The sequence below is a fragment of the Lissotriton vulgaris genome, chromosome 11 (assembly GCF_964263255.1).
Source record: "Lissotriton vulgaris chromosome 11, aLisVul1.2, whole genome shotgun sequence".
NCBI classification, from domain to species: domain Eukaryota; kingdom Metazoa; phylum Chordata; class Amphibia; order Caudata; family Salamandridae; genus Lissotriton; species Lissotriton vulgaris.
This window is the reverse complement of record NC_141699.1, coordinates 723,805,485-723,821,032: the sequence shown is the minus strand read 5'-3', so window position 1 is coordinate 723,821,032 and position 15,548 is coordinate 723,805,485. Positions and strand designations below refer to the sequence as shown.

At 42.5% G+C, this 15,548-nt stretch overlaps 1 protein-coding gene across 2 annotated transcripts in view; it reads left to right on the top strand.

The window, feature by feature from the left end:
• LOC147683385 (glypican-5-like) overlaps positions 1-15,548 on the top strand; it is a 1,567,690-nt gene that overhangs the window by 751,096 nt on the left and 801,046 nt on the right. The window lies entirely within an intron of this gene.

The following is a 15,548-nucleotide window of genomic DNA, read 5'->3' as shown; positions in this document are numbered from 1 at the left end:
TCTATGTGCCTAAAACAACTTACCATGCTAAATGTTTTTTGCTGAAATGGCTGGCTTTAAGATTTTTGACAAGTATCACACTGAGTGTGTATGTGAATTAAGGAATTATATTTTCATCTTTTTCCATAATGTTAGCTGTGTGTGCTCACAGTTTGTATCTTTTACCTTATAGGGTAGACTTCTTTTTAAAGTGTTTCTCATGCTTGGATTCAATGCTGGTATAGAGATAGTGCTAATGGTTTCATTGGGCTTGTAAATATGCTCCTTTTTTACAAGCACTTAACGCTACCTTTAACATGGATGCAAGCAGTGAATGTATGGAGAGGGATAGGAATAGCAGATAGAAAACAATATGAAATGCTGTGAGAGATGCGTAAAGGATTTTACTAATGGCATCAATTGAGATACAATATACAAAAAAGAGGGGCATATTTACAAGCCCCTTGCGCAATATTTAACATGGATGCAAGCAGAAAATGCATGCAGAGTAATAAAATTGGCACACAGACAAGAATATGCATTGCGCAAGGGGTTTGTAAATATGCCAATGAAACCATTACACTATCTCTATACCAGCATTAATGTTAAACATTGCGCAAGGGGCTTGTAAATATGCCAATGAAACCATTACACTATCTCTATACCAGCATTAATGTTAAACATTGCGCAAGGGACTTGTAGATATGCCTCTCTTTTTTGTATATTCTATCTCAATTTATGCCATTAGTAAAATCCTTTACGCATCTCTCACAGCATTTCATATTCTTGTCTGTGTGCCAATTTTATTACTCTGCATGCATTTTCTGCTTGCACCCATGTGAAACATTGCGCAAGGGGCTTATAAATATGCCTCTCTTTTTTGTATATTCTATCTCAATTTATCACATTAATAAAATCCTTTATGCATCTCCCACAGCATTTCATATTCTTGTCTATGTGCCAATTTTATTACTCTGCATGCATTTTCTGCTTGCACCCATGTCAAACATTGCGCAAGGGGCTTGTAAATATGCCTCTCTTTTTTGTATATTCTTTCTCAATTTATGCCATTAGAAAAATCCTTTACGCATCTCTCACAGCATTTCATATTCTTGTCTGTGTGCCAATTTTATTACTCTGCATGCATTTTCTGCTTGCACCCATGTCAAACATTGCGCAAGGGGCTTGTAAATATGCCTCTCTTTTTTGTATATTCTATCTCAATTTACACCATTAGTAAAATCCTTTACGCATCTCTCACAGCGTTTCATATTTTTATCAGTGTGCCAATTTTATTACTCTGCATGCATTTTCTGCTTGCACCCATGTCAAACATTGCGCAAGGGGCTTGTAAATATGCCTCTCTTTTTTGTATATTCTATCTCAATTTATGCCATTAGTAAAACCCTTTACGCATCTCTCACAGCATTTCATATTCTTGTCTGTGTGCCAATTTTATTACTCTGCATGCATTTTCTGCTTGCACCCATGTCAAACATTGCGCAAGGGGCTTGTAAATATGCCTCTCTTTTTTGTATATTTTATCTCAATTTAAACCATTAGTAAAATCCTTTACACATCTCTCACAGCATTTTATATTCTTGTCTATGTGCCAATTTTATTACTCTGCATGCATTTTCTGTTTGCACCCATGTCAAACATTTCGTAAAAGGCTTGTAAATATGCCTCTCTTTTTTGTATATTCTATCTCAATTTATGCCATTAGTAAAATCCTTTACGCATCTCTCACAGCATTTCATATTCTTATAAGTGTGCCAATTTTATTACTCTGCATGCATTTTCTGCTTACACCGATGTCAAACATTGCGCAAGGGGCTTGTAAATATGCCTCTCTTTTTTTGTATATTCTATATCAATTTATGCCATTAGTAAAATCCTTTACGCATCTCTCACACCATTTCATATTCTTGTCTGTGTGCCAATTTCATTACTCTGCAAACATTTTCTGCTTGCACCCTTGTCAAACATTGAGCAAGGGGCTTGTAAATATGCCCCCCTTTATCTTTTATTCCATCTCAATTGATGCCATTAGTGAAATCCTTTATGCATCTCCCACACCATTTCATATTTTTTTCTATCTGCTATTCCTATCCCTCTCCATACATTCACTGCTTGCACCCATGTTAAAGGTTGCGCAAGCCGCTTCTAAAAAAGGAGCATATTTACAAGTCCAATGAAACCATTACACTATCTCTATACCAGCATTAAATCCAAGCATTAAAAACAATTTAAAAAGAAGTCTACCCTATAAACTAAAAGATACAAACTGTAAGCACACACAGCTAACATTATGGAAAAAGATGAAAATATAATTCCTTAATTCACATACACACACAGTATGACCCTTGTGAAAAATATTATAGCCACACATTTCAGCAAAAATCCTTTAGCATGGTAAATCGATTTAGACACAGAACACAGCCCATTTCAATATGCACTACATTACATTGCTGAAACCTAACTCATTTCAAAATGTCATGTCTAATATGCACCGATCAGTTAACATTATGGAAAAAGCTGAAAATATAATTCCTTAATTCACACAGACACTCACTGTGATCCTTGTCAAAAATCTTTAAGCCACACATTTTATCAAAAAACATTTAGCATGGTAAATCATTTTACACACAGAGCACAACCCATTTAAATGAGCACTACACTACAATGCAGAATTCTGACTCATTTTCAAAATACAACAGTAATGAAGCCCAATATGCTTGTTATGCTTCCCAATACTGCAAACAGCACTCTCTCTATATTACTCACCTTTAAAATCGCTTTTGAAAATATAGAACAGTGTCAAACACACAGCAGATTTTCTTAAGCAGAATCTCTGAAATGCAGCTCAGACACTGGAACCAGAAATGGCACACTTTCCCACTCATTCTTCACACATATCTCAGGTCTTAACCAATGAAATGTCTTCCCACACTATTTCAAAACTAAACTAACATTTCAATTGGATCTACATTCCCACACTTTCAAACTCACATAATATTCACCATCCCCCTAGTGCTCATTCAACCTGTTACCATGGTAACTTCCACATAAGAAGGACACAGGTAAAAAGTTCATCATACTATGTTGCAAATGACTCCAGCAAGATTCTTTGACCTTTCAATATAACAGCTAATCATGTGCAATGTTCCTTTCAATGACCTTTTCTGAACCATTAGAATTGCTTCTTTTGAAAAACAAAACTATGCACCCTAATATGCTGTACTGCATTTTCAAAAAGCACCAATCATTTCTTAAATTTCAAGTGCAGTGAATGTCATCCTCTTTTTTTTCTAAACTGCAAGCTTTACAAATTCCATTTCATTTACAGCCCTCATCCGAGTACAACCAGATCTACCTTAGTGCTCCTTACAAATTACCAACTCACCTTCTAGAAAACTATTGAACAGTAAATTATGTGTCAATCTCACACCTCAGAAGTATACCTCAAACACTAAAATCTGAAAATTACTGTGTTTCCCTCTCATTTCTCATACATATTCACTTACCAAGCCAATCACATTTTATCACACACAAAATCAAAACCAAAGTAACATTTTAATTGGTTCAAATTATCAACACTTTCAAACTCACATAATGTTCAACTTACCCCCAATGCTCTCTACCAATTACCATACTAACTCTCCACAAAACACCTACCTAAACCCAAAGGTGAAAGAGTCATCACTCAATGTTGCACTCAACCAACATCTAAACACTAAAACTTTTTATTTTAATGTATTTCTTTTTTGTCTTTTTGAGCCAAAGTCCGCGCACGGTGCGCGGACCCCGCGATTTAAAAAACATTTTTTTTCTTTTTTTTTAACCTTCGGGGTCCTTTACAGACCCCATGACAAAACCTAGGGGGCTCAGGAATCTCTACCCTGCCTCCTTGTCAACTATTACACTTCTGTTTACAACCACTATCATCTGCCACAAAAACAAGATGGCGGACAACACTTCCTCATTTCGACTGACTGGAATGCTGACAGACGTCCAACAGCCAATCAGAATTCTGCGCGCGCACGCTAAGGTCCGCGCACGTGCAAGGACAGTGCAAGGACGGTGCAAGCCCGTGCACGCACCGTGTCCCGCTTATAGATATATAATTTGAAAAAAGTCGATTTTCTCAACAATTACTGAAGGGATTTTCACCAAATATACAAAAGGCACTTCTGCATACCAGGCTCTACCATTTTGCCAAGTTTGGTGTAATTCCATTCAGCCGTTCGGACTGTAGCCGTGTCTAAAGGTCCTATGGAAAATTGCATTGGGCTACATTTCACATTCAATTTTCTCAAAAACTACTGGAGGGATTTACACCAAACATACAAAAGGCACTGCTGCATACCAGTCCCTACCATTTTGCCAAATCTGGTGTAATTCGTTCAGCCGTTCGAGCTGTAGCCTTGTCAGAATGTCCCTAACTATATAAGGCCTGAAACCTATGTTTTTTTCAGTGAATTCGCAAGGTTTTTTAAATGCTAATTCTATTAGCGGATAACGTTTAAATATGTTAATATCCTTATGGGACCACCTGAGCAGCCCTAGGGGGTCAGGTTGTTTCTACCCTGCCCGCTTTTTGCATTCTACACGTTTGTTTTTCTGCTTCTTTTGTGCCTTGGTCTACCTAGCACAAGATGAATGCCAAAACTTCCTGGTTAGAAGTGTTGACAGCCAATGAGCATGCTGCTTTCCTGAGAAAGGCATGCTGATTAGCTGCCACTGTCTGTCAACACTCCAAACCAGGAAGTGTTGGCAGCCATCTTGTGCCTCGGTAGAACCAAGGCACAAGAAAGCAGTGAAACAAAGATGCAAAACACGCAAAGGGGGCAGGGTAGAAGCACCCTGACCCCCTAGGCCTGCTCAGGGGGCCCAAAAATATATATATATTTTTTTTTTCCCCATGGTACGCTACATGGCATTGCACCCAGCGCGTACTCCGCGAAATTCTCAAAAAAACAAAAATATTCATTTTTTTTACCTTCGGGGTACTCCTAGGCCCCCCTGATAAAACCTAGGGGGTCAGGGGGTCTCTACCCTGCCTCCTTTTATAGTTTTCCCCTTTTGTTTTTTACCTCTTGTGTCTCGGTTCTACCGAGACACAAGATGGCGGACTCTCCGGACCGTTTGGAATGTTCACAGACACCCGAGAGCCAATCAGCTTTCAGCTCGCGCACTTCCGTGTCGCGCCGGGTGCGCTCCCCGGTACACGTACCGGTAAGCGCTGGAAGCACGCATATAGATATATATGTGTTTGCAAACCTAATTTTCGTAAAAACCACTGGAGCAATTTTCACCAAATATAGAAAAGGCAATTCTGCGTACCAGTCCCTACAATTTTGCAAACTTTGGTGTAATTCCGTTCAGCGGTTCGGGCTGTAGCCTTGTCAATTCGTCCTTTGGAAATTAACATGGGGAAAACACGTTTTGGGACCCCCCTTTTTTCTCGGCCCCCGCTTGACAAATTCCCCCAAACCTTCCAGGGACGGAGCGGAGCGGAGCTGGCCTAAATTTTGAAAAATTACACGCAAATTCCTCAACCGGCGCCAAAGTTATTCCCAATAGAATGTTGCGGATTTCCTATGGTAGCTAGGTCCTAACTATATATACCTACTGGCTATCGCCATATATATATATATATATATGTTATAGTTAGCTGGACATTTCACTCATACAAAACCATTGAAATTGCTCCTATATAGTTAGTTGTACTAACTATATTTCGCGCACCCGCAATGCACTGCTGATGATGTCACATATTATCCCCCTATCTCTTCTTCCATTTTCCCTCTCCCCTCCTATATATCTATTTCAGATATTCTTTTTCTGCCATGTTTCTCAACTTCTCATTTCTTTTCCCTTTAACATGTTCCCTTTACACTGTAAAAATGGGTACTATACCATTATGCGAGCTTCGCTTCTAATTTTGTGTTATTATCAAGACCAAATATTGTTCTACACCAAACACTTGGAAGACGTGCACTAGTTATTTTTCTTTAATGTTTTCATTTAAGAATTTGCACTGTTAAAACTTCTGTGTGAAATTGTAAACACAGAGGCTTTCTTCCTTTTTCATTGTTTTCATTGCTATAACTACGGAGTAACAAAAATGGTGGTCATGTGACCAAGAGCCTGTGAGCCCGAAACGCGTCTGTTTGTGCCCGAATAAACAACTGTATCATACCTTGCTGGTGTGGCTTGTCGTCCTTTTGCTGAATACAAGGAGGAATTTGTGGATATATATATATATTACCTACTGGCGATAGCCAGTAGGTATATATAGTTAGGATTTTTTTCCTATGGGATTTTTGAAAATTCTATGTCGAATAACTTTGGCGTTTGAGGACAGAATTGGCTGCAATTTTCAGGAAAATGGAACATTTTGTTTCTGAGCAGCCCCTGAAAATTTGGGGGGGTTTCGTCAAGGGGGGGCCGAGAAAAAAGGGGGGTCCCAAAACGGGTTTTTCCAATGCAATTTTCCATAGGGCGGTTGGCCTCACTTTTAGCCTGAACGGCTGAATGGATTTACACCAAACTTGGCAAAATTGTAGGGACTGGTAGCCCGATGTGCCTTTGCTATGTCTCAAGATATAGGCTCCAGTGGTTTTTACGAAAATTAACTTTGAAAAATATATATTGGGCTACATTGGGCTATATATATGTTGGAGCCCAAATGTAGCCCAATGTAGCCCAATGTAGCCCAATGTAGCCCAATGTAGCCCAAAGATGGCCACCAGAGACAAAAAAAAACAAATGTAGCCCAAATATCAGCCAGATGTAGCCCAACTATAGCCCAATGACAGAATGTCCCAGAGTGTTCTTAAGAACAACTAGAGTGCTAACAGTCCTACTTATTACAAAGGTATGGCACACCAGAAGCCATCTTGATTGGAATAGAGTGGTAACTCTTAAAACATTTAATTTAAAAAGGAACAAAATGAGGGGGTTCATTTTGCCATAAAAAGTATGATTAGCGAATATATGACGAAATCCCGCATACCAAGAGTCGGCAAAAAAAATCCTGCATGTACTATTAGGCCGCAAATTAAAATAATGAAAACTTTTAGAACGAATATGCCTGTAGCATACACTAAACAACTAAACTACCCTAAACCCTAAAACACTACCCCCAGCATGACCCTACACTACACAAACAGTACAACACTACCCTAAACCCTAAAACACTACCCCCAGCATGACCCTACACTACACACACACTACAACACTACCCTAAACCCTAAAACACTACCCCCAGCATGACCCTACAATACGCAAACACTACAACACAACCCTAAACCCTAAAACACTACACCCCAGCATGACCCTACACTACACAAACACTACAACACTACCCTAAACCCTAAAACACTACCCCCAGCATGACCCTACACTACACAAACACTACAACACAACCCTAAACCCTAAAACACTACCCCCAGCATGAGCCTACACTACGCAAACACTACAACACAACCCTAAACCCTAAAACACTACCCCCAGCATGACCCTACACTACGCAAACACTACAACACTACCCTAAACCCTAAAACACTACCCCCAGCATGACCCTACACTACGCAAACACTACAACACTACCCAAAACCCTAAAACACTACACCCCAGCATGACCCTACACTACGCAAACACTACAACACTTCCCTAAACCCTAAAACACTACCCCCAGCATGACCCTACACTACGCAAACACTACAACACTACCCAAAACCCTAAAACACTACACCCCAGCATGACCCTACACTACGCAAACACTACAACACTACCCTAAACCCTAAAACACTACCCCCAGCATGACCCTACACTACGCAAACACTACAACACTACCCTAAACCCTAAAACACTACCCCCAGCATGACCCTACACTACGCAAACACTACAACACTACCCTAAACCCTAAAACACTACCCCCAGCATGACCCTACACTACGCAAACACTACAACACTACCCTAAACCCTAAAACACTACCCCCAGCATGACCCTACACTACGCAAACACTACAACACTACCCAAAACCCTAAAACACTACCCCCAGCATGATCCTACACTACGCAAACACTACAACACTACCCAAAACCCTAAAACACTACACCCCAGCATGACCCTACACTACGCAAACACTACAACACTACCCAAAACCCTAAAACACTACGCCCCAGCATGACCCTACACTACGCAAACAATACAACACTACCCAAAACCCTAAAACACTACCCCCAGCATGACCCTACACTACGCAAACACTACAACACTACCCTAAACCCTAAAATACTACACCCCAGCATGACCCTACACTACGCAAACACTACAACACTACCCAAAACCCTAAAACACTACCCCCAGCATGACCCTACACTATGCAAACACTACAACACTATCCTAAACCCTAAAACACTACGCCCAGCATGACCCTACACTACGCAAACACTACAACACTACCCTAAACCCTAAAACACTAGCCCCAGCATGACCCTACACTACGCAAACACTACAACACAACCCTAAACCCTAAAACACTACCCCCAGCATGACCCTACACTACGCAAACACTACAACACTACCCTAAACCCTAAAACACTACCCCCAGCATGACCCTACACTACGCAAACACTACAACACAACCCTAAACCCTAAAACACTACCCCCAGCATGACCCTACACTACGCAAACACTACAACACTACCCTAAACCCTAAAACACTACCCCCAGCATGACCCTACACTACGCAAACACTACAACACTACCCTAAACCCTAAAACACTAGCCCCAGCATGACCCTACACTACGCAAACACTACAACACTACCCAAAACCCTAAAACACTACCCCCAGCATGACCCTACACTACGCAAACACTACAACACTATCCTAAACCCTAAAACACTACGCCCAGCATGACCCTACACTAGGCAAACACTACAACACTACCCTAAACCCTAAAACACTAGCCCCAGCATGACCCTACACTACGCAAACACTACAACACAACCCTAAACCCTAAAACACTACCCCCAGCATGACCCTACACTAAACAACCACCACAACTCTACACTACACCAACACAACACTACACTACACAACACTACACTACACTACACAATCACTAACCCACGAAAAAATTAACACAAACCCACTTACCTCTCTCGTCATCGTGGTTTTCACAACGCAAATGCATTTACCATACATGCCTTTAAAACGTAATTCTTTGTAAAGGCATGCGCGATAAATGCACATGCGTTTTGAAGAAATGCGGGATAATGGTATGCGAGGTCAATGACCTTGCGGGATAATGGTATGCGGACTGAAAGTCTGCGGGATAAAAAATGCGGGAAAATGGCTGCAAACCATGATTAGCAGCAGACTTCCCTGGTAAGCACTAGCTTTACTAAAGTGATCTAATGAGCAACTAGAGTGCTAACATTCAGAATTTATGGCAAATATGTGACACATCTGAATGCCTTCTTGATAGAACCAAAGTAAACAAGCATTGAAAATGCAATAGATCTCGCCCTCGTTTAAGTTAAAGCCATTCTGTTTGTAATGAGGTGGCTTTTTAGCTTTGCTTTTATTAGTTTTTTTAAAACTTTCATGTAAATAACATGCATATGTATGCATATATGTATATGTATGCATGCATTTATATTTATATAGATATGCAGATTACATATGTTTATATATGTATATTACCTACTGGCGATAGCCAGTGGGTATATATAGTTAGGATTTTTTCTCTATGGGATTTCTGAAAATTCTATGTCTAATAACTTTGGCGTTTGCGGACGGAATTGGCTGAAATTTTCAGGAAAATGGCACATTTTGTTTCTAAGCAGCCCCTGAAAATTTGGGGGGGTTTTGTCAAGGGGGGGCCGAGAACAAAGGGGGGTCCCAAAACGCGTTTTTCCCATTCATTTTTCCATAGGACGGTTGGACTCACTTTTAGCTCGAACGGCTGAATAGATTTACATGAAACTTGGCAAAATTGTAGATATGGTTTGCCCGACGTGCCTTTGCTATGTCTCAATATATGTGCTCCAGTGGATTTTGAGAAATTAACGTTTAAAAAAATATATATATCTGTGACAGCGCTCCGGTTAGCGCCCCGGTTCGCGTACCTGACGCGTGACGGAACTTCGCGAAGCGAAGCTGATTGGCTCTCCGGTGTCTGTCAACATTCTAAACAGTCTGGAGCGGCCGCCATCTTGTCTCTCGGTACGATCGAGAGACAAGATGTGGTGAAAAACGAAGGGGGAAATGAAGGAAAGGGGGCAAGGTAGACCACTCCTGACCCCCTAGGATTGATGAGGGGGATATTAAAGTGCCCCGCGGGGCAAAAAATAAAAAAAAAATGTTTGTGATTTTACGCCGTAGAGGCGCATCCCGGTACGCGAACCGGGCAGCTCACCGGGCAGCTAACCGGGCAGCTAACCGGCAGCGTAGCTGTCAACATTGTAAACAGTCCGGAGCGGCCGCCATCTTGTCTCTCGGTAGGTTCGAGAGACAAGATGTGGTGAAAAAAGAAGGGGGAAATGAAGGAAAGGGGGCAAGGTAAACCCCTCCTGACCCCCTAGGATTGATGAGGGGGATATTAAAGTCCCCCCGATTTTTCGCGGTAGAGGCGCTTCCCGGTACGCGAACCGGGCAGCTAACCGGCAGCGTAACGGGAGTCCGCCATCTTGTGTTTTTGGAGCGTCCGGTTCGCGTACCGGGTAGCGTCCCGGTAAGCGTAACAAGGGGAAAACCAAGAGAAACAGTAAAAAAAAAATTAAGGGAATAGATTTCCAGCAAACTTGGCAAAATTGTAGGGACTGTTTGTTTGATGTGCCTTTGCAAGGCCTCAAGTTATGTGCACGTGTGGATTTTGTCTAATTAAGGTTAAAAAAAATATATATATCTGTAAGCGTGCTCCGGCACGCTTACGCTACGGGTTTTGTTTGCGCTGCAGAGCCGATACGTCACGGTTATGCGACGCGTCATGAGGCGTCTCACGTGGCTACGTGATACGTCACGTAATAAAGAATATATTTTACAGCTATAGATATTAGCTTTTAAAAAACCAATGAAATTCACTGAAAAAACCATAGGTTATAGACCATATATAGTTAGGAATTTGCATTTACAAAACCATGAAAATTCACTGAAAAAACCATAGGTTAGAGACCATATATAGTTAGCTGGACATTTTATTGACATAAAACCAATGAAATTCCATATATAGTTAGTTGCACTAACTATATATCGCGCACCCGCAATCCACTGCTGATGATGTCACATATTACATCATTCATGACATGGTCAGTGACATCACTGATGACATCACTGATGACATCTCAAATGACATCACTGATGACATCACTGATGACATCTCAAATGACATCACTGATGACATCATGACACACCAATACCAGTTACTACATACGCACTCACTGATTCCTACGTCTACACACACATTCACTCATTCACCCATACAATCACTCATACATACAGTCACTCATTATTACAACACTATCATATGCACTCATACACCTATGCAGACACCCACACACTGCCACTCATCCATGGAGTTACTCACACACCTAGTCAGTCCTGTAAAGAATCAATCACACTTCCATTTCCTCATCTATACAGTTAAACGCAGAACACCATACTTCAGTGACATCACTGATGACATCACTGATGACATCTCAAATGACATCACTGATGACATCTCAAATGACATCACTGATGACATCATGACACACCAATACCAGTTACTACATACGCACTCACTGATTCCTACGTCTACACACACATTCACTCATTCACCCATACAATCACTCATACATACAGTCACTCATTATTACAACACTATCATATGCACTCATACACCTAGTCAGTCCTGTGAAGAATCAATCACACTTCGATTTCCTCATCTATACAGTTAAACACAGAACACCATACTTTTCACACATATACTAACACATACTTACTCTCTTATACAATCACTGATACAAGTACACATTGATATGCACAGAGTCACACACCTCCCAGCCAGCCACACACACACTCAGTCTTCCATACATCCACTCATTCTTCAATATGTAAAACATATTTGAACTTTACAAAAACACACAGACACTAGATGATGTCATCAGTGATGTCATTTGAGATGTCATCAGTGATGTCATCAGTGATGTCATTTGAGATGTCATCAGTGATGTCATCAGTGATGTCACTGACCATGTCATGAATGATGTAATATGTGACATCATCAGCAGTGGATTGCGGGTGCGCGATATATAGTTAGTGCAACTAACTATATATGGAATTTCATTGGTTTTATGTCAATAAAATGTCCAGCTAACTATATATGGTCTCTAACCTATGGTTTTTTCAGTGAATATATATATATATATCCACAAAAAGTGCCCCACGGAGAAAAGCCACCACACGTAATTTGTTCTTCTTATTCTTTAATCCACAGTTTGCCAACAGGGTTTGGACTGGGGCATTACAGCAAATTAACCTTTAGCCAGACGCGTTTCAGGACCTGTAAATCCCTTCCTCAGTGGCTGGTGTGCAAACAGAGGGAAGCGGCGATGTCTGCACCTTAATGTCAAAGAGTCCTGCCCCATTGGGCGTGGCCGGCCGCTAGGCCTCCTGGACCTTGTGGTTGCTTGACGTTTTCTTCAAATGAGCCCGCTCCTTAATGTTCCTCCAATGACACAAATGCATATTCCAAGTGGGGCTGCGCACACACAATTCAAAATACCTGTCTCAGCTTTGCAACTGTGATTTTCGAACATCGTGTGTCCAAGTGTCAACTAAGTTTGATGCTGACAAGGATCTGCTTGCACGCAGTGGGCCTCTCTCTCCTTACAGCTGGGCGTCGCTGCAATTTAGTTCCACAAAAAGTGCCCCACGGAGAAAAGCCACCACACGTGATTTGTTCTTCTTATTCTTTAATCCACAGTTTGCCAACAGGGTTTGGACTGGGGCATTACAGCAAATTAACCTTTAGCCAGACGCGTTTCAGGACCTGTAAATCCCTTCCTCAGTGGCTGGTGTGCAAACAGAGGGAAGCGGCGATGTCTGCACCTTAATGTCAAAGAGTCCTGCCCCATTGGGCGTGGCCGGCCGCTAGGCCTCCTGGACCTTGTGGTTGCTTGACGTTTTCTTCAAATGAGCCCGCTCCTTAATGTTCCTCCAATGACACAAATGCATATTCCAAGTGGGGCTGCGCACACACAATTCAAAATACCTGTCTCAGCTTTGCAACTGTGATTTTCGAACATCGTGTGTCCAAGTGTCAACTAAGTTTGATGCTGACAAGGATCTGCTTGCACGCAGTGGGCCTCTCTCTCCTTACAGCTGGGCGTCGCTGCAATTTAGTTCCACAAAAAGTGCCCCACGGAGAAAAGCCACCACACGTAATTTGTTCTTCTTATTCTTTAATCCACAGTTTGCCAACAGGGTTTGGACTGGGGCATTACAGCAAATTAACCTTTAGCCAGACGCGTTTCAGGACCTGTAAATCCCTTCCTCAGTGGCTGGTGTGCAAACAGAGGGAAGCGGCGATGTCTGCACCTTAATGTCAAAGAGTCCTGCCCCATTGGGCGTGGCCGGCCGCTAGGCCTCCTGGACCTTGTGGTTGCTTGACGTTTTCTTCAAATGAGCCCGCTCCTTAATGTTCCTCCAATGACACAAATGCATATTCCAAGTGGGGCTGCGCACACACAATTCAAAATACCTGTCTCAGCTTTGCAACTGTGATTTTCGAACATCGTGTGTCCAAGTGTCAACTAAGTTTGATGCTGACAAGGATCTGCTTGCACGCAGTGGGCCTCTCTTTCCTTACAGCTGGGCGTCGCTGCAATTTAGTTCCACAAAAAGTGCCCCACGGAGAAAAGCCACCACACGTAATTTGTTCTTCTTATTCTTTAATCCACAGTTTGCCAACAGGGTTTGGACTGGGGCATTACAGCAAATTAACCTTTAGCCAGACGCGTTTCAGGACCTGTAAATCCCTTCCTCAGTGGCTGGTGTGCAAACAGAGGGAAGCGGCGATGTCTGCACCTTAATGTCAAAGAGTCCTGCCCCATTGGGCGTGGCCGGCCGCTAGGCCTCCTGGACCTTGTGGTTGCTTGACGTTTTCTTCAAATGAGCCCGCTCCTTAATGTTCCTCCAATGACACAAATGCATATTCCAAGTGGGGCTGCGCACACACAATTCAAAATACCTGTCTCAGCTTTGCAACTGTGATTTTCGAACATCGTGTGTCCAAGTGTCAACTAAGTTTGATGCTGACAAGGATCTGCTTGCACGCAGTGGGCCTCTCTCTCCTTACAGCTGGGCGTCGCTGCAATTTAGTTCCACAAAAAGTGCCCCACGGAGAAAAGCCACCACACGTAATTTGTTCTTCTTATTCTTTAATCCACAGTTTGCCAACAGGGTTTGGACTGGGGCATTACAGCAAATTAACCTTTAGCCAGACGCGTTTCAGGACCTGTAAATCCCTTCCTCAGTGGCTGGTGTGCAAACAGAGGGAAGCGGCGATGTCTGCACCTTAATGTCAAAGAGTCCTGCCCCATTGGGCGTGGCCGGCCGCTAGGCCTCCTGGACCTTGTGGTTGCTTGACGTTTTCTTCAAATGAGCCCGCTCCTTAATGTTCCTCCAATGACACAAATGCATATTCCAAGTGGGGCTGCGCACACACAATTCAAAATACCTGTCTCAGCTTTGCAACTGTGATTTTCGAACATCGTGTGTCCAAGTGTCAACTAAGTTTGATGCTGACAAGGATCTGCTTGCACGCAGTGGGCCTCTCTCTCCTTACAGCTGGGCGTCGCTGCAATTTAGTTCCACAAAAAGTGCCCCACGGAGAAAAGCCACCACACGTAATTTGTTCTTCTTATTCTTTAATCCACAGTTTGCCAACAGGGTTTGGACTGGGGCATTACAGCAAATTAACCTTTAGCCAGACGCGTTTCAGGACCTGTAAATCCCTTCCTCAGTGGCTGGTGTGCAAACAGAGGGAAGCGGCGATGTCTGCACCTTAATGTCAAAGAGTCCTGCCCCATTGGGCGTGGCCGGCCGCTAGGCCTCCTGGACCTTGTGGTTGCTTGACGTTTTCTTCAAATGAGCCCGCTCCTTAATGTTCCTCCAATGACACAAATGCATATTCCAAGTGGGGCTGCGCACACACAATTCAAAATACCTGTCTCAGCTTTGCAACTGTGATTTTCGAACATCGTGTGTCCAAGTGTCAACTAAGTTTGATGCTGACAAGGATCTGCTTGCACGCAGTGGGCCTCTCTCTCCTTACAGCTGGGCGTCGCTGCAATTTAGTTCCACAAAAAGTGCCCCACGGAGAAAAGCCACCACACGTAATTTGTTCTTCTTATTCTTTAATCCACAGTTTGCCAACAGGGTTTGGACTGGGGCATTACAGCAAATTAACCTTTAGCCAGACGCGTTTCAGGACCTGTAAATCCCTTCCTCAGTGGCTGGTGTGCAAACAGAGGGAAGCGGCGATGTCTGCACCTTAATGTCAAAGA